We start from the raw sequence: 18,975 nt of genomic DNA, 5'->3' as shown, positions 1-18,975 counted from the left end.
TCTGACAGACAAATGATTGCTCTCCAGCAGGATCACCAGTGTTATCTGGGCATTGTGTACTGTCTTATTGTTGTCCTGCATCGGCCATGATAATGATAAAAACTGTTTAACCCGTTCGACGCTTGTGACGGAGCGGTTCCGTCACGTGCGTCGGTTGCGCTGTGCGCATGACGGAACCGCTCCGTCATGGCCCCGCCCGCGCATGGAATCTTCAGCGCGGCGCGGAAATCCGCGCCGCGCTGAAGGGGTTAAATGAAGCACACACTGTGCAGATTTTAAAAAGAAAAAAATGTAGTGACACATTCTCGTACCTACTCCATTAGTCAAACTTTGCGTCACAGCCTGATGTGATAAGCCGCTGCAAGGGTCAGGAAAGGTAAATAGGTATAAATAAACTTCTTCTCTCCTGCGCTGCATAGAAAAAGAAAAATCCACGCAGCAGAACAGTAGGCATTGGTTACCATTGTCAAAGAAAGGATTTGTCGCCTTTCGCCATGTGGAGATGAAGGGGTGAAACCATAAATAAAGCCAGGTTAACATGTAAATGGTCTTTTAAAGACCTGTTAAGTACTCGGGTGCGGCTGCGATAATTTCTAAAGCTGTCTGTGTGCGCCCGGGAAGCTGTCTCGTTCCGGGCTGACACACACGAGGGGGGGTTGCAGCACTTTGAGCCCCATGGCGTTGCGCGCATGCCTTCAAGCCCTCACTGCGAAGGCCAAGGCTCCTGTTTGGCTAGAACCGGGCCTGGTGGGGAAGAGTGTGGGCTTTTGTTTAAGTTTTTATGTTAATCACAGCTCGTGAAGGGGCTGTGATTAACATGAATACTTAAAAGCCCACAATCTGCCCCGCAGGTGCCGACAGCCGCAATCCCCCAACCCCCGCCTTACCTTCACTCCCGACACCGCATCCAGGATGTGAGTGGTTTTCGCGCCGCTCGCTTTTTTAAAGCAGCGGCGCGATTCACTCGTGGGATGTCGTGGGTGTGTGCGCACTGCACATACGACAGTGCGCGCTCACGTTAACAGAGGTGTGTGCGCGCACGCGCGCACCTTAACGGGAACAGTGGTCTTGAGGCCGAGTTGAAGTTTATTAAGAGATAAGGAAGATTCCATTTATCTCCCAACAACTTAAATCAGTAACTGCTCTAACATTTCAAAACTGAACAGTCCAGGCCCGCCTATGACACAATAGCCTGACAGCAGTGACATTCCATTGTCACTGCAGTCACCCTCTTAGATACAGCCCAGTTACCACACCCTCGCCTTATGGTGGTGGGTAGTAAAGAAATGGGATGTAATGGTCCGGTTTTGGTGGTTAGACTGTGAAGTCTGTTATTGGGTTCAACTTTGATTTGTAGTTTGATGTAAAGCTGTGTGTGTTTTAGTTTGATGTTGTATTTTGTTTAGGCTGCTTTGCTTTTAGTAGAAAAAGTTGACACCAGAATCCACGTCCCAAGATTGTGAATTTTAACCACAAACATATTCATTACGTGGGTTTTTTTAAATTTACAAAGCAAAATGTCAGATATTCAAGATTTTCTTTCTTTCTTTCTTATTTTTCAGGGTTGAAATTGAAGTTTTCTATCAATGATTTAGTCACAGAAAACAAATGTAAGTATGCTTATCATTCTGCAATCACCATTAAGGCTTTTCATATCGTGCGTTAATGCAGGAGCAAATGTTCAGATTTAACGCACATTAAAGTAGGGCAGGCAGTGAGTATTTTTAAATAGTAAGGTGCATGCAGTTTAAAGAAGGCAGGACTTTTTTTGTTAGAAATCAGTAGGCCTACTTTGAGATCGTTATCCTACCTTTTGAGAACATAATGCAGATCTTTAATAAAAGACCTAAAAGGCAACACGCTCTGTTAAGCAAGACCGGTTCTAAGCCGGTCTCTATATGTGTTGCATTATATGTCTATGGGATTTAAAGGTGAAAGAATGATTTCACAGAGAAGGTGTGGACCGACTACGACTAGGATTTTAATGTATTTAGAGCATAATAGCATATAGCAATGATGGAGTTCAGGAGGTCTTAAAGGCTCGGTGCCAGTCTTTCTCTGCTATGGTTTTCAATGCAGCCTATTGGCTAACAATGATTTTCATTCCCTTGCGTTTTTCCTTTTAAATAAAGGTTGTGTTTTTACATTGTAACGTTTGCATTTTTTGTTTTGCAGAAATGTTGAAAGTGTATGGTTCATTTTAAATGAGAATTTCTATGTAATTTGTAAGTGTGTGTGTGTATAATATATATTCACTGAAAAAACCATAGGTTTCACACATGTTATAGTTAGCTGGACATTTCACTCGTAAAAAAACAATGAAATTCTCCAGTTATAGTTAGTTCAGCTAACTATAACTCGCGCGCCCGCAATCCACTGCTGATGATGTCACATATTACATCACTCATGACATGGTCAGTGACCTCACTCATGACATCACTCATGACAACTCTGTACCCTGCCCCCTTTTCACGTTATCCACCTTTCTTTTTCACTGTCACACACAAAATGGCGGTCGACACTTCCTGATTTCGACCGATTCGAATGTTGACTGACATGAATCCACCAATCAGAATTATGCTCACGCACGGCACCGTGCGCGCTCGGTGCGCGGCTATAGATATTTATGTGCTTTTAACTGCAATTTTCACAGGAACTACTGAACAGATTGACACCATATATGCAAAAGGCACATGCCTGAACTGAGGACTACCTCTTTGCCAAATTTCAAGTAATTCTGTTCAGCCATTCGGGCTGTACCTTCGACTAAAGGTCCTATGGGAAAATGCATGGGAAAAACGCGTTTTGGGACCCCCCTTTTTTCTCAGCCCCCGAGACTTTCAGGGTAGGAGCTGAGCGGAGCGCCCCATTAGTTTTGAAAATTTTGCGAGGATTCGTCAACCGGCGCCAAAGTTATTCAAAATTGAATTTTCAGATTTCCTATGAAAACACGGTCCTAACTATAACTATCTACTGGCGACCGCCAGTAGATAATATAAATAAATAAATAAATAAATATATATATAATTATTTTTTTTTGCATAGTACATACGTCAGGATCAAGCATACATATATATTGTATATGTTATGTGCACCGGGGTCCCTGCGCATTGGCGGGACTATTCAGTGGTTGTTACTGAAAGACAACTAGGATTACAGGTAAATAACTTATTAGTCTTGACCAATTTAAGGCAAACGTATCAACTAATAACCTAACATTTTTAAAATACATGGGGGATGTAGAGAGAACTTTTGCTTGGAGAGATATTGTCCTGTTCATCGTTTATCTGTGAATGGATTATATTTTAAGAGTAAGAGTTTCTTTGAGTTGCAAAGTTTTTAACCATTTGGTTAAATGGTAAGAAAATAAAGATTTAGCACCTTGACCTTCATCAAAGATGCTTGCAGGAGGTAAACAGCAAACAAGACTTCTTCACTAGAGTGTCCCGGCATATCAAGGTTGTGCATATAGGCTGATGGAGCAGGTATGATATTTCTTATTTGGTAGATGAATTATGTTCCCTTTAAAGATGTTTCAGGCTTTACAGTATCTATGTTGGCCATTGAGATTAGGACAGGCTTCTCCAACGAGTAGCTCATGAGCTACTGGTAGCTCTCCACCTGCGTTTAAGTGGCTTGTTTCTGTGCAGACCACAGTACTAAATTAGAAGCGTTAGCTTGGGTGAATGAATATATGTTTAAATTGAAAAGTGTGTAGTCAAGTACAGAATGTGTGTATTTTAAGAACCTGAACGCTGATATTTTGAGAAAAATTATTGAATTTCCAAAATACATTTAAAAGTTTCTATTTGAGTGATAAAACATTGGGAGACTTATTAATAATTTAATTAACTTAGTACTAGGGGTTTTGCGACTATGGCTTTTATATCCATTTGAAGGTCTTGCGAAGAACGTGGAGGGTGTTGAAGCAGGTGGAGGCGATGGCGTTGATCTGTTGGGTCATGGATAGAGAGGAGTTGAGTATGATGCCGAGGTTCCGGGCGTGGTCCGTGGGAGTGGGAGGGCTGCCGAGGGCGGTGGTCCACCAGTTGCTGTCCCATGCAGAGGGGGAGGGTCCGAGGACTCCTGTCTTAGAGTTGAGGTTCAGGCAGCTGCTGTTCATCCAGGTTGCGACGTCCTTCATTCCTTCCTGGCAGCTGAGTCTGGTGGAGAGGGGGTCCTTGGTGAGGGAGAGGATGAGCTGGGTGTCGTCGGAGTAGGATACTATGCTGAGTCCATGCTGTCCGACGATGAGGGTGAGGGGGGCCATGTAGATGTTGAAAAGCTTGGAGCTGAGAGAGGATCCTTGGGGTATTCCGCAGCTGATCACTGTGGGTTTGGAGAGCAAGGGAGGAAGTCTGATTCTTTGGGTTCTGCTGGTGAGGAAGGAGCGGTGTCAGTCTAGGGCGGTCCCCTGTATGCCGGCGTCGTGGAGTCTTGTGGTGAGGGAGACGGTGTTGAAGGCTGCAGAGAGGTCGAGTAGGATCAGGGAGGTGTGTCCTTGGTCGAGGAGCATATAGATGTCGTCTGTGGCGGCGAGTAGGGCGGTCTCTGCGTTGTGGTTGCTGCAGAATCCGGATTGGGAGGGGTCGAGGATGGGGTTCTCTTCTATGAATTTCGTTAGTTAGAAGTTGACGATCTTTTTGGTTAGTTTGGCCCTGAAGGGGAGGAGAGAGATGGGTCAGTAGTTCTTGGTCGGTGGGTCTGCTAAGGGCTTCTTAAGGAGGGGCTTGACTTCTCCGCGCTTCCTGTCATCGGGGAAAGTGCAGGTTTCGAGCGAGGCGTTGATGGTGCTTCGTAGATCTGGTGCGATGGCGGCAGCAACTCTGTGGAAGATGTGCGGAGGGCGGTGTCTCTGGGGGATCCTGAGTGAATTTTGGTTGATGCGTTGTCTTCTGTGGTGACTGGGGTCCAGGAGGAGATGGTAGTCTGACTTTCGTTGCTGGGGGGCGGAGTAGGTTTAGTGTCTAGTGTCTGTCTGTCAGAGTTGTCATAGAGAGATCTTATTTTCAGGTGGAAGAAGGAGCCGAGTTTGTTGCAGAGGTTTTGGGAGGCTGTGGCGTCCATGGCTTCGCTGGGCGGCTTGGTGAAATCCTGGATGATGTTGAAGAGTTCCTTTGCGTTGCTGGTGTTGGTGTGGATATTGTTACAGATGAAGGTCCTATTTGTAGGTCTGATGAGTTGGTGGTATTCTGTAATGGCTTTCTTGTAAGTGGAGTGGTCTTCCGCAGTTTTGCTGTTTCTCCAGTTCTTCTTGAGGCATCTGCAGGTGCGTCTGGCTTCTTGGACGTTGGTGGTGAACTAGGAGGCCTTCCTAGATCACTGTCTGTTGAGGTTGAGGAGGAGGGGGGGGGGGCAAGCTCGTCTGCGCAGTTGGTGATCCATCTGTGAAGTTCTTTGGCTGCGGAGTTGACGTAGGTCTTGGTGGGGGTGGCTTCGTGATTGAAGGTGGAGTTGAGGTGTTCATTGGTGATCTTGTTCCAGTTCCTTCTTGGTGGGCGGGGTGCCGGTTTGGGTGCGGTGGGCTTTTAGATGTGGAAGTGAACGCAGTGGTGGTCCCTCCAGATGGGTTGCGTGGTGTGGCTCTAGTGGACGTTGTTGCCTTCTAAGAAGATTGGGGTCGAGGTGGTGTCCTGCCTTGTGGGTAGGGGTGGTGACGAGTTGTTGCAGTCCGAGGTTGGTGAGGTTGTCCAGGAGGGTGGCGGAGTAGGGGTCGTAGAGGTTGGCAAGGTGGAAGTTGAGGTCTCCGATGAGTATGTGGTCCATGGAGGCCATGCGGTGGGGCGCGATGAGGTTGTCAATGGTAGTGGTAAACGTGGTTTGAGGTTTGTAGGCGAGGGTGCCTCGTAAAGTCGTTCTGGGGCTGGTCTGGATCTGGAAGTGGAGGTGTTCGGTGGTGGATGGGGAATCGCTCGAGCTGTAAGTGGTGAGTCGAAGGGCGCTCTTGTGTGCGATGGCGAGTCGCCCCCCTGGGCGGTTGCGGTTGTCCTTCCTCTGGAGCTTGTATCCGTCGGGGATGGCGGTGGTGATGTCGGGAGCGGAGGTGGGGTTGGTCCATGTTTCCGTGAAGAAGGTGACGTCTGGCGAGAAGGTGTCGAGGAGGTCTCAGATCTCTACTGCGTGTCTGTGCATGGAGCGCACGCTGTGGAGGATGCATCTAAGGGCTTTGGGGCTGCTGGCATCTGGAGTGGGGGCGTCTGCCGTGGCGGTGCAGAGAGTGGTGAAGGTTTGTCGGCAGTGTCAGCAGGAGAACTGGCTGTGGGTGGTGGCCGGTGTAGACAGCTGGCAGTTGCTGTTCCTTCCGGGGTTGAGTGCGAGGAGGGCAGCAGCGTCGTAGCGGTGGGTGGTTGGAGAACCAGGGTCTCTGGCGCAGGTCGTGGTCGGTTCACTGACAGGCGCAGACGGGCTTGCCTTTGGCATGCCGCTGTGCGCGGCCACCATTAAATAGGGAAGGGGAAGGGAAGCGCAGCTGGGAGGCGGGAGCTGGAACAGGCAGGGCCCACGGGGGCAGCAGCGGCGGGAAGGAAACGCACGGAGGACACTAACAGTCCAAAAAAAACAGGAAGGCAGAAAAACAGACAAAAAGGCTCAATAACAAGACACAAAGGCACCATAACCAGATACTGACAAAGAGAAATGGGAGACAGGTTCCCAATGAGGGCGGTGGTCTGTGTCTGATCCTGGCCTTCAGGATCTTGAACCTCTTTCTTCGCATGGAGAAATTCAAGATGCTGCCCCTAGCTCAGGTGCTTTAAGCATGGGAAACATGAGACTAGATGACATCTTTGGACTTGCAGGGTGCATATTTCATGTACCTATTCTACAGTTGCACTGGAGGAACCTGTGGTTTATAGTGGGCTCCACACAATATTAGCTTGCAGTCCTCCTGTTTGGTTAGACATAGCCATCATCAAATATGATGGTGTTGGTCTCGGCTCATCTCAAAAGGCCAGGAATAACAATATTTTCGTATCTGATGACTGGCTGCTGAAAGCAGAGTCATCAGAGTTGGTGTCCCCCCCCCACCTGCAGTTGACAGCATCTCTGCTTTACAACCTGAAATTTTCCATCAATGTGCCAAGACCTCCCCTAGAGCCCTCTCAGCACATCCTGCTCATAGGAGCAGTACTGGATACAACATTGGTTTGAACCTTTCCCCCTGGGATATTTGTGACATGATTCGGATATTTCAGGAGGGTGTCCGAGTTCCAGTACTGATGGTTCTATGCCTACCACACCAGATCCGCTGGCTTCTTGCATCTTTCTGGTGACACATGCATGATGACACATGACAGCCCTCCAGTAGTGCTTCAGAAGGCAGCGGTTTCAGTATGAGAATGATTTGTTGGACACCATTGTGACCTCCTGGGACAGTGCAGTGGAGCTGACCTGGTGGGGGATGGAGGAAAACCTTATCACAGGGATATCCTTCCAACCCCCTCGCAACAGTTGCCACGTTGGTAACTGATACCTCCTCCCCAGGTTGGGGTACTCATCTGGAGGAATTAGAGATCAGTGGCCTCTGGTCTTCAGAAGAGAAGCTTCTGCTACAGTTTGCTTGAAATATAGGCTGTTTGTTTTGGGGTTCAAGGTATTCCTTTCTTACCTCTGTGGTCAATTCTTCCAGATTTTGACAGACAACACAATTGCAATGTAGTAAGTCAGCAAGCAGGGATGAGTGATGCCTTAGCTTTTCTATCAAGAAGTGCTGAGAGTTTCATCTTGGGATCATCAACACAGAGTTTGGCTGATTGCAAACCATCAGACGGGCCATCTGAACACTAGAATCTGAGTCAACGCCACTTTATCGATCGAGAGTAATGCTTCCAGATGGAGGTGGTCCAGGTCCTCTTTGCTCAATAAGTTCCCACTCAGGTAGCGCTGTTTTCACCCTTAACAACACGCATTGCCCACACTTCTGTGCCCTCCGATATCCATTGCAAGGAGAGTTGGGTGATGCATTTCCATTGAAGTGGAATTTTCCTTTTCACTATGCAGTGCCTCCTATGCCCTTAATACTTCAGGTTCTGAGGAAGATTTGCAGACATGTGACCCAAGTCATTCTCTTTGCCCCATATTGGCCAACGAAGATGTGGTACACAGACCTTCTCCACCTTTCCGTGGGTCCCCCTATCAGTCTTCCACTCAGGGTGGTTATTTTCTCCCCCTCAGAAGGGCAGGTTCTGCACTTGACATCCAGAGTCTTCACCGTCATACCTTAAGATTGTGAGGGAACATCTGAATTCCTTCGAGCTACCCGCAGAGATGGTAGATGTCATTTTGCCGTCCTGCCATCATTCCACTCCGATGGGGTACTCCGAAAAGTGGAACCGTAGTTATTTGGGGCTTAGTTCACCGGGCCAAGTCTTCATCTCCACATTGACTAAAACAATTCCCCTGACTGAAATATGCAGAGTGCCAACATGGGTGTCCCTTTATACTTTTGCTAAAGACAAATGCTTGTTCTTTCACCCCCACTTATCCCACCCTCTTCCCCTCTGCAAACCTAAAATTCCGAAGGGTGACCCCCCCACCTCCCTGCATCCATCCGTGTGAGTGCCCTGAAAGCATACAACACGTTTCAATACAATATTCAAAGGAACGATGAAAATAGAGGTTCACAATCACATCAGTTAAATAAGGGCCCTCCATTGCAGGCACAGCACAGAGTTTGGCGGACCTTCCCTCAACTTGGTAAATACAGGCTTTCGTTTGGTTTCATAAAGGAAGTGGGCACCATTCATATTGCTCACCAACTGCTTCTTAGACCAGAGTTAATGGTGACAATGAATGAGTGGGGGGCAGTCTGACATTTTCCAATTAAGGGGTTTAATCAGTTTGGTGGCTCCTAGACACTTAGGCACCATATGGAACTTTTGTTTTGTCATCACCTTCAAATCCGTAGGTTTTAGCCCTAAAAGCAACACTTCCGGTAACCGCTGGATCCAATAGCCCAATATATCCATCGTGACGCCCACTGCTAAAAATGGTGGATGCTCATACAGTCCCACCTAATGTGCAATGCCTCTCCCTATGCACCACAACCCCTCCAGCATCTGGGAGTTGCATTGTGGTAAATGCGATGCAGTCTGTGGGGTGTATAGTGCCAATCCCACACTTTATTGTGTATCTCCTTTCCCAGGGTTGATAATGAAGAATGAATGATTATCCGTTCCTTGCCTCTCCCACTGTTATATTATACTTTATTTCTCTAGCATATGATCTCCACTCAATTTCCACATCAGTGGAGTATCATCTGTTAATAGCATTTTATAAATATCAACTGTGCCAATAGTGCCCACCAATTTAGGAGAGTTTCAAATTGGGTATTCTCTCTAGTAGCTACTGAGTGCACAGAAGGGAGTGTTATCCCTATGTCTGATCTGTACATAATGTAGCCTCTCCATCTCCAAGAGGTTAAACGTTGCTTTACATTGCAGGTCTTAGAAATAGCATTCTCAAACATGTCTGAACTTATCCTGCACCCTGAACCCCCCATTTCCTACCCATATATATGAAATGCCTGACTCTCCTGGGCAAGGGTAAAGGCTGTGTTATAATGTTTACCCCCTTAGTGCCATATGCATGTCCCATATTTTCAGTTTGGTATACACGGATGTGCTAAGATGGGTATGTATGTTGTTTATCCACTCAAACCAGGTCACAAAGGGTCTTTGGACTATGGCGTCCATCCCGCGCCAATCTTTCTCGGAATCCGTCCGGAACCATCCCACCACCATCCCCAGTTGAACATCTGCATAATAGAGAGGAATGCAAGGTGTTGCTAGGCCCCCTGTCTCTCCTGGCTGGCTCAGCAATCTCTAAGGATTCCAAGTGGCCTTCCCTTTCCAAATGAAGCTCAACAACCAGTATTGGATTCGTTTCAGATAGGCACGGCACTGCCCAGCCAAGTCTGAAGTGCTTGCAACACATAGAGGAGACACTGTAAAACACTCATCTTTATTGCATTAATCCTGCCAACCCAGGACAACATCAAATATCCTCCAGAGGCTACATCGTTTCCTACAGCTGCCAATAGGGATGGGTAGTTAAAAAAAAAAGAAAAAAAAAAGAGTTCCCTGGGGTTCTTGTAATCCTGACCTCAAGATATTTGATGGATGAGTAGCCGACTGCAAGGAAAGAGGGGAATCAAATGTTGCCACCTCCTCATCCCCAAGAATCCAATTCAGTGCCTCTGACTTATCATAGTTATATAACCCAAAAACAAGCTTGAAGGACCGATGTATGGCCACTACTGCAGGAAGGGATGTGCCCGGTGAACTTGGTGTCAAAAGCTAATTTTCTGTGTAAAGGGAGACCTTATAGTTCCACGCCCCAATCATCGGGCATCTGTTGAATCAGGTAAGCTCAATGAAGAGGGCAAACAGAAGGTGGTGGGGGGGGGGGGTGGAGGGGGGGGAGAATAATGAACTTCTCTCCCTGTTGTCCTTGCGTATTGAAAAGGAGGTCAAGGTACGCTCATTCAAGGTTTCTCTTGCAGTTGAATTTGTGTAATTGGACAAGATCATACCCAAAAATGTGGGACTCTGCCCCATTTTTGTTGTAACGTGAAATGCAGAAAATACCAATCTACTTGACAAAGACCTTCTCTGCATCCAGAGATAAAAGGATTGCAGCTATCTTCTTTAGAGCAGCCTTCTCGACCAGATAGATGGCCATCCCGTTGTTATGTGTCTGGCATCCCTGCACAGAGCTGCTCTGATTGGCGTGTACCAGGAAGGGGAGCCCCTCATGGTATGCAGTCAGGATAGAAGTATAGTATATTATTTGATATCCATGTTGAGCAAAGCAATTGGGTGATATTTTGCACATTGTCTGGGATCTTTCTTGACTTTTGGTCATTCTGTAATGACGGCCTCTCCCATAGTGGAAGTGGCGGAGCAGTAATTGAATAACAAATTGAGTTTTGAGGCCAGTTGGGACACATCGTTTTCAAAGAATTGGGGTAGGAGTCCACCAGAGCCTGGGGCTGTATTATGTTTAAAGACTTAATGGCCTGTTTAACCTCCTCCATGTGGATCGCACTTTCAACACCCCACTCTGCAAATATGTGACTTTGGGAATTCATGCCCCCTCCAAGAAACCTGCTTGACGTGTAGGGGAATGGGAGTCCATGAGATAAAAGACAGAATCCTTCAATCTTGACTGCATCATCCAGAATGGAGATCCCCCAAGTCTTTGAGTGTTTACTTAATATATTCTCTCCATCTTACTACTCAGTATCCTGGCAAGATGAGTACCCACTTTGTCAACTGTAATGTAAGATCGCTTTTTACGATGGAGAACGGAGAGGTCAGCCATATTAGTGTAGTGAATGCAAAGCTGATCTCTAACTGCGATCAGGTTATGGGTAACCTCGCAGAAAGGGTTCTGAATTCTCTCTTGTTCCAAATCATCTATTTCTCGCTCTAATTTATCTACCTCCAGCTGTCGGAGTCTAGAGCATTCAGCCTCAGCTACTATAAAGCGGTCCCTAATGACAGCTGTTAGAACTGGGGGTCTCTAGTTGGCTGAGGTAGGTACCTTAGTCCAAATAGGGACCCTTGCTTCTAGTCAGGGAAAGGAGGGACACCCTCTTAGATAACCACTGCTCACCCTCTGGTAGCTTTGCACGAGCAGCCCGGCTTATCTCCAAGGCAAAAATATTTGCAACCACACTCCCAGTAACAGTGATAACACCACACTGATTTAGGAAAATAGCGGTTTCTGTAGTAGGGGATCTCTGTGTATAGTCAAAATCTATGAATAGTCCCGCCCATGTGCGGGGATCCCGGAGCAATCAAAATATCTCTTAAGCTGTCCTGCATTTGCAAACCTGCAAAGACACTTAACCTCTTCAGCGCTGCGCGGATTCCCGCGCGGTGCTGAAAGTTCTGAGCGCGGGCGGGGCCATGACGGAACGGTTCCGTCATAAGCACAGCCCAACCGACGTGCATGACGGAACCGTTCCGTCATCGGCGTCGAAGAGGTTAAGAAACAGACAAAATAATACAGCCTAATAACAATATGGCTGCACTGGCCAGCACTTCATCTGAAGTGAACACAAAAGCCAAAATAAAGTTTAAATGTCATTTTTATTCACATCTGACATGTTCCTTTATTGTATCACACTCCCTTCACCAAAATCCCTTTAAACAATAAAGAGGAAGGGGTGGACAGACAAGCCCTATAGGCTGTCATTATGTGTCTGCTAAAAGGATACCGTGCCTTTAAGGAACTCTCCAGAGACCCCCGGTATCCCAGGATGCACAGCCAAAGCAAGTTACTTTCAGTTCTTTTTTCCGGCTCCTGCTAACAGGACCCGGGAGCATTGAGCTCTACCCTTTTGGGTGGATGTTTTGGACTAAAATTGGTTTTTTGAAGATAAAAGTTTGTTCATTCGACGTCTAGAGCCTTTCTCTGCTGCATCCTGTAGTTTGGTGCAGTTTGACCCACTCTATTTTACTTAACATGGCTTTATTTGATAAATGCCCTGAGTGTGGGAGGAAAATGGCCAAGACGGACCCACATGATGTCTGTATTCTCTGCTTATCATCTTCACATGTCCCTGCTACATGTGACATCTGCAAGACCTTCTCCAAGAGGACCCTGAGGGACAGAGAGAAGATTCGCCTTCAGGGACAGGAGAAGCAGAGAACAGGTGGGACTTCTGGGCATGGAGGATCTCCTTCCCCATCCTCTGCCCATGCTTCAGCCACTGGAGGGACCTCCGGGCAGAAAAAGGAGCAGAAACGACGCCTACCGGCCGGAAGATCCCGTTCGACGTCGAGGACGACGACGGCGAGAGGTACAGCACCGGTGTGTTCGCCGTCGATCCAGGGCTCTGGATCTCGGCGTCCTCGACGTTCGACGTCGAGAGAGGGGTCGGCGAGACCTAGGACTAGGTCGCCGTCGAAGACTTCACAGTCGACGTCGACACACCATCGACGTCGTACTGCGCCCCGCAGACAGCGCCGCTCGCCGTCGAGGCGAGCCCGCTCGTCTCCTTCACCGTCGACTCCTAGATCGACGTCGACGACATCGACGCAGAGACACCGGCGAAGGCCGTCGAGACGAAGGAGATCGCCGTCGAGGCGAAGGAGATCGCCGTCGAGGCGAAGGAGATCGCCGTCGAGGCGACATCGCTCACCGTCGACGTCGAGAGGCTCGCCGTCGAGACGAAGGCGCTCGACGTCTAGGAAAGACAGGGGTCGCCGTTCGACGTCGAGGGGACGCCGTTTGCGTTCAACGGCGAGGAGAAGCCGTATGAGGTCGACGCACAGTTCGACGTCGAGGACGAGATCACCTGGTAACACTTCAGTGATTACGATATCCAGTCGTGGATCTAGGAGAGGAGGACGCTCTCCCTCGTTCGCTTCAGCCTCTTCACGGGGTAGACCCGCAAAGAAGAGAAGGGTGGACGGAAGTCCGGACAGAGCTAGTCCGGGTTCTCCTGCAAGGGGTGATGGACGGAGAGAGTCTCCAATGGACCCCCTGCCACTGCCTCTACCGCGGCCGCAACCTCAGCCGCGGCCTCAGAAGCCTCCTACGCCTCCTCCTCCTCCTCCACCTCCACCTGACCCCCGGCTCCCAGTGGCGCCTCCTAAGCAACCTACGCCACCTCCGCTACCACCGCCTCCGGTGCCACAGCTCCCGCCTTCTCCTCGGCTACCAGTGGCTCCTAAGACCCCACGCAGACTGAGATCACGCTCTAGATCTCGCCGGAGGTCACGGAGCAGACACAGATCGTCCACTCACACAAGGCATGGACGACGAAGGTATAGATCTCGATCCAGAGGCACGAGGTATACGGACTCTTCTGGCACTGGACAGCTTTCCCCCACGTTATCGGAAACACCGCCTACTAGAATCTCGCCAGTGGATGATATTGCCACTTTCCAAGATGTACTGATGAGAGGGGCGGTAAAATTGGGAATCTCAGTGACAGTACCAGTTCCCCCTACCTCTGTGATATTCGAGACATTACACAAGGCGCATCTATCACGCCCCCTCCTCCCTTTGGTTCCAGGTCTGGAGGAACCAGCCATGGAGGTCTTCTTGACACCAGCCGTTGTGAAGTCTGCTCCCTCAAGGTTGCAGAAGAAGTACAGGGCCCCTGGTTCGGACCCGGCGTTCCTCAGGGTGGACCCTCCCCCGGACTCTGTAATTGTGGTTGCGGCTAGGAAACAACATTCCACGTCGCCCTCTTCAACAGCTCCCCCGGATAAGGAGAGTCGCAAGATGGACTCCTTGGGGAGGAGGATGTGCTCTACGTCGGCCACGACTATAAAGGCTGCAAGCGCCTCCGCTCTGCTGGGTCGCTATGACCGATCGTTGTGGGACTCCCTGCAACAGTTTGCTGACTCCCTGCCTAGGGATAAACGGGAAGACTTTCAGGAGGTGTTGAATGAGGGCATGATGGTCTCCAACCAGATCATCAGTGCAGCGGGGGATGTATCATTGCTGGCGGCCCATGGGTACTGCCATGGAGTACACATGAGGAGACATTCCTGGCTGAGACTTACCTCTCTAAAGCCTGAAGCGCAGCAAACGATTGCTAACTTACCTTTCTCTGGCACGACGTTGTTCGGGTCTCATGCGGATGACAAAATGGCCCGCATGAAGGCCGAAGCAGAAACCCTGAAGGCCGTGGGGTTGGAAAAACCCAAGAAACAGAAGAGATCATTCCGTTCCTATGGCAGGCGTTATTCTAAACAACGCGGCCAAGGGCGTCCGTCTGGTCAACAACAACACCAGCAACAACAACAGTTCCCGAGGCAGCCCTTTCAAAAGCGCCAGAGGGGCAGAGGACAGCAGCAATCCTCGTCGGGGAACAAAGGCCCGGCCGGGTCGAAGCCCTGAAAGGTCACTTCCCCCTCATCTGTTACCCGCTCCGGTGGGGGGGGAAGTATTCAATACTACCTGGCAGAGTGGAGAACAATAACTCAGGACAAGTGGGTGCTGAATATTGTTTGCAATGGGTACAGTCTTCGTTTCACCAGCCCGCCTCCGCAGATTCCACCAGTGCGCTCTCCCTACATGGTGCGAGAGCTCCAGGGGGAGGCGGACATTCTGTTAAAGAAGAAGGCGATAGAGACTGTTCCTTTGAGGCAAAAAGGAAAAGGTCTTTACTCCAGGTTCTTTCTCGTCAGAAAAAAGGACAAGAACGAGTTCAGGCCTATTCTAGATCTGCGTCAAGCAAACAAGTGGATCCGCAGAGAAAAGTTCCGTATGTTATCCCTGCATCAGATTTACCCTCAGTTGCATCGAGGAGACTGGCTGTGCGCCATAGATCTGCAGGACGCTTACTTTCATGTGCCGATCGCACAAAAGCATCGCAAGTTCCTGAGGTTTCTGGTAGGCAACAACCATTACCAGTATACAGTACTCCCGTTTGGTCTGAAGTCTGCACCAAGGACGTTCTCCAAGTGCATGGCAGTGGTGGCAGCACACTTGCGGAAGAACAAAGTGTTTGTGTATCCATACCTGGACGATTGGCTGATCAAAGCTTCCACGTACCAGGAAGCCCAGTGTCATTTCAACAGGACAGCTGCCTTGCTTCATTGCCTGGGACTGCACATCAACATGACGAAGTCAGTGCCGATCCCTGTGCAGTGTCTCCAGTACTTGGGGTCTCAGTCAATACTTTGAACGCAAGCGTGTGTCCTTCGGAGGAGAGACGCTTATCTATCCGTTGGAAGGCCCTGCACCTCCTCTCAGCCCACTCTCCTACAGTGAGGACGGTGTCCTCTTTACTGGGGTCGATGGCTTCATGCATCTTTCTCACCCCCAATGCACGTCTGCATATGATGCCTCTGCAGGAATGTCTGGAGGATCAATGGGACCAGAGGCGGGGGCGTTGGGAGGACAAGATTCATCTGTCCCAACACGCTCTACAGTCTCTGAAATGGTGGTGCTCCTCAGAGAATGTCTGCAAGGGGACTCCCTTTCACAAGGATATTCCGGTCCAGACCATAGTGACCGATGCGTCTCTCCAGGGCTGGGGAGCGCATTCGGGCCCTCTTCAGATTCAGGGGATATGGTCACAGACGGAGATGACTTACAACATCAACTTTTTGGAACTCAGAGCGGTACACTTGGCCCTGAAGGCGTTCCATCCCTCCTTCAAGACGAACTCCCTGCTAGTTCAGACGGACAATACTACTACCATGTATTACCTCAACAAGCAGGGGGGCTCCCGTTCACGCACGCTGTCTCGGGAGGCACAGACGATCTGGAATTGGCTGGTGGCCAGGAACCTAACTATCACGGCAACCCATCTGCCGGGAGTGCAGAATGCCCAAGCCGATGCGCTCAGCAGGCTCGTTCAAGAAAATCACGGGTGGGTGCTAAACGACGACGTGCTAAGAGACGTCTTCGCAGAGTGGGGCACTCCGGATATCGATCTGTTCGCTACGGCAGAAAACAGCAAATGCCGCGACTTCGCGTCCAGGTACTACCAACCAGGGACGCTGGGGAATGCACTATGGATCAGCTGGTCGAACAGCTTTCTCTACGCCTTTCCACCCATTCCCCTGATTCCGGCGGTGCTGATCAAGCTGTCGCAATCCAGAGCCAGGATGATCCTGATTGCTCCGGAGTGGCCGAGGTAATGGTGGTTCACCAACCTTCTTCACCGGTCTGTTCTACCACACCGGCGCCTGCCGTGTCGGCCGGACCTTCTCACGAAATTCGGAGGACAGATGGTTCACCCCAATCTCTCATCCTTGAGTTTGGCAGCATGGCTCCTGAGCTAGTACAGTATGGACACTTGAACCTACCTCAGGACTGTATGGAGATCTTGAAAGAGGCGAAGAGACCGTCTACGAGGACTTCTTACGCCTATAAGTGGAAGAGATTCTGCTTATGGTGCACGGCAAAGGACATTGACCCTACATCCTGTAAAGAAGATGTTATTCTGCCTTATCTGCTGCAGTTAGCTCAATCTGGGCTTAACTTTCAGTCTATTAAAGTTCATCTCGCAGCTTTGACTGCGTATAGAAAGGGCCCTTCCCAAACCTCATTTTTTCAAATCCCTGTGATTAAAGATTTTTTGGAGGGTTTGCGTAAGGTGTTTCCCCCTGTTAGACGACCTTCTCCACCATGGGAATTGAACGTGGTGTTGTCCAGATTAATGAGGGAGACTTTTGAGCCTATTCATAAGGCCTCTTTGCAGCATTTGTCCTGGAAGGCTGCCTTCCTTGTGGCCATTACATCGGCCAGGAGAGTAAGTGAGATTCAGGCTCTGTGTTGTCAAGAGCCGTATACTGTGTTCCATGCTTCTAAAGTGGTAATGCGTACTCATCCTAAGTTTTTACCTAAAGTGATATCTGATTTCCATGTAAATCAAATGATAATTTTGCCTACATTTTTTCAGCATCCCTCCTCTCTGGCGGAGAGGTCTCTGCATTCACTAGATGTGCGTAGAGTGTTGAAATTCTATCTAGATAAGACAAAAGACATCCGCAGGTCGGATCAACTGTTTGTAAATTATGGTTCGGTGAGAACTGGTCTAGGTACCTCGAAACAGTCCATCTCCAGATGGATTGTGTCCTGTATTCAGCTCTGTTATCAGAAAGCTAATAAGACATTAGGGGGTAAGCCTACAGCGCATTTGACTAGGGGCAAAGCGGCGACTACAGCTTTGCTTAGGAATGTTCCAATCGCTGATATTTGTAAGGCTGCCACCTGGAAGTCGGTCCATACGTTTACAAAGCATTACTGCCTGGACTCTGATGCTAGGGCAGATGCGCAGGTTGGACAGGCTTTGCTGAGGAATTTGTTTGCACAGTAATTTGTTGGTGTTTTTACTCCACCGCTGTTTATTGGTTGGGATGGGCTTGCCATTCTATTCATAGATTATGACTATACACAGAGATCCCCTACTACAGAAGGAGTAGTTTCTTACCTGTAACTCCAGTTCTGTAGTAGGGGTATCTCTGTTATAGTCATAAGCGACCCTCCCTCCTCCCCGGTTGAGTAAACTGACAGTATCAGGCCTGTTATACTCCTTCAAAAAGAACTGAAAGTAACTTGCTTTGGCTGTGCATCCTGGGATACCAGGGGTCTCTGGAGAGTTCCTTAAAGGCACGGTATCCTTTTAGCAGACACATAATGACAGCCTATAGGGCTTGTCTGTCCACCCCTTCCTCTCTATTGTTTAAAGGGATTTTGGTGATGGGAGTGTGATACAATAAAGGAACATGTCCGATGTGAATAAAAATGACATTTAAACTTTATTTTGGCTTTTGTGTTCACTTCAGATGAAGTGCTGGCCAGTGCAGCCATATTGTTATTAGGCTGTATTATTTTGTCTGTCTCTTAAGTGTCTTTGCAGGTTTGCAAATGCAGGACAGCTTAAGAGATATTTTGATTGCTCCGGGGTCCCCGCACATGGGCGGGACTATTCATAGATTATGACTATAACAGAGATACCCCTACTACAGAACTGGAGTTACAGGTAAGAAACTACTCCATCTTTATCAAGAAGAAATACGATGAAACCAAACGATAAAAATATCCAGTATATGCGTATTCGTAATATTTCACTGGGCCGGTTATTAGGCCAACAATCACTTGTAGGTTCTTGCGGTATTAATGAGCAGTTCACGATGGTCTAATCCAGTCCTGATGCAATGCTATGCAGTTCGTAATGCAGTTCTTAATGTAGAAATAAGACCGTCCTTAATCAAGTACTAATGCGGACCGTAAAAGCAAGTAATAATGCAGTTCGCCACCGATCGCGGTGCTAGTGAAGATGTCTATGCCACTCTTAGCTGACTCGCGGTCAGCGACTGCCAAAATATGACCCCAATACTGTTACGAAGGAAACAAAGTGCAGCTCCACAAGCCGACCCCGGTACTGCCACTCCTCTGCGAGTACGAGCCGCGATATTGAGCGGAGGCTCGCCCTGCAAAGATGGGAAAGGCCGAGAGCGGTCTCTTGTAGCATGCACTCCGCCCCAGGCGGCGACA

General features: G+C 48.8%; 1 protein-coding gene across 8 annotated transcripts in view; it reads left to right on the top strand.

Annotated features, from left to right (window-relative positions):
• The window catches only part of ZNF644 (zinc finger protein 644), a 580,031-nt gene that overhangs the window by 80,535 nt on the left and 480,521 nt on the right, over positions 1 to 18,975 (top strand). For all 8 annotated transcript variants that reach the window (XM_085602161.1, XM_085602154.1, XM_085602162.1 and 5 more), the window contains exon 2: positions 1,563 to 1,610. The gene's annotated coding sequence lies outside the window, so the exon portion shown is untranslated. The remainder of the gene's footprint in view (positions 1 to 1,562; positions 1,611 to 18,975) is intronic.

Source organism: Triturus cristatus, chromosome 4_2 (assembly GCF_964204655.1).
Source record: "Triturus cristatus chromosome 4_2, aTriCri1.1, whole genome shotgun sequence".
NCBI lineage: Eukaryota > Metazoa > Chordata > Amphibia > Caudata > Salamandridae > Triturus > Triturus cristatus.
This window is presented reverse-complemented; position numbering and strand designations above follow the sequence as displayed.